Below are 1,551 nucleotides of genomic sequence, written 5' to 3'. Positions count from 1 at the left end.
GTGCTGACTCGATGGCACCTAACAACAACAACAAATGGTTTTAAAATGTGTACCCCTCATTCTGCTCATGTAGGAGATGGAAATATACCAGGGACTTCACCTCTTTACCCTTCCTACTGGAAATTTCATCATAAAGAAACTTTATTTTTTAAAATCATACGTAGTATTTTATTTTTACCTAATATTATACCCATATGTATGTAAGCACTGAACTGTGAACCGCAATGCCGACTGTTCAAGAAACCAGCTACTCTGTGTGAGAAAAATAAGTTTTTTCACTCCCACAATGATGCACAGCTTTGGAAACCCTATACAAGGTCACTAAGAACCGACTCAAAGGCACTTAAGAACTGCAATAACAGTAATACTACGGTAATAATACCCACAAAAGAATTTACAAATGTTCATGTAATACTGGTGGCTGTTTCTTTTTGTTATTACTGGACTAGAAACTACTATAACAAAATCAACATATCCTCTCCAATTCCATTTGATCTTATTTAAATTTTGTATATATTTTTTTTAAACCATGTTGAAACAGCAATAATGCTAACCTTTTGCAAACCTTTAACATTTCCAATACGTAGAAATGTCTTGGAAGTTTTTTTTTTGTTGTTGTTTTTTCCTCTTATTCTTTGAAATTACTTTGCTTCATGAAGAAATATTTGAAATTGATGATTAAGTTTTTTTCCAATATCTCACATCAATAGGCTAACTGATTTCAAAAAAGAGACAATACAAAATCATGATATTTTTTTCCTTTCCTTTCTGAGCATTTGTCTCTGTTATATGCACAAATTTACCCAGTTCTTATGTTTGTTACTGTGAAAATGCAAAATAACTTGCTAGAAAGGAAGGTACAAGGAAAAACGCCATTTTACAATTTCAAAAGTATTATCAAATTCATTATTTCATTTGTTTCTAAGAACAATCATGAGGAATGAGCAAGTTATTTATAACTTTTCTTTTCAAAAGAAAGAAAAAAAGGCAGTCTCAATGAGGTGAGTTGATTATATGACAGACATTTAGAAATTGGTTAAAAAAATGTCTCTTTTTATAACAGCTTTCTCTGTATCTATTAATGACTTCATAAGGAAAATTTTCTAGTTTGGACTTCAACTTCTTTAAAATGGGTTCATGCAAAAGAATATGAAACAAAGGCAAAAATATTTATAGATTTTTCAGTCTGTTATGTTATCTCCTTGAAAATCTGCATCATTACTATAATTATGAACACTGTTATCATATTTGTAGGTACATTAATCAATCAGTTAATCAACAACTATTTTATCAAGAACCTATTATATGTTTGCAGTACATTGTGCTATAGTGAATAAAAAGCAGAGTTATACAAAACCCTTATTTCCAATTAATTTATAATGTGGATTAAAATAAGAAATACATGGAGTCCTGGTGTCATGCTATGAGATAATGCGCTGGGCTGCAAAGTTAGTTTGAACTGCAAAGTCAGTGGTTCAAACTCACCAGCTACTCTTCAGAAACCCTATAAACAGTTGCTATGAGTCAGAACCATATAAGAAATAAAACTAT

Source organism: Chrysochloris asiatica, unplaced genomic scaffold, assembly GCF_000296735.1.
Source record: "Chrysochloris asiatica unplaced genomic scaffold, ChrAsi1.0 scaffold00022, whole genome shotgun sequence".
Lineage (NCBI taxonomy): Eukaryota > Metazoa > Chordata > Mammalia > Afrosoricida > Chrysochloridae > Chrysochloris > Chrysochloris asiatica.
This window is presented reverse-complemented; position numbering follows the sequence as displayed.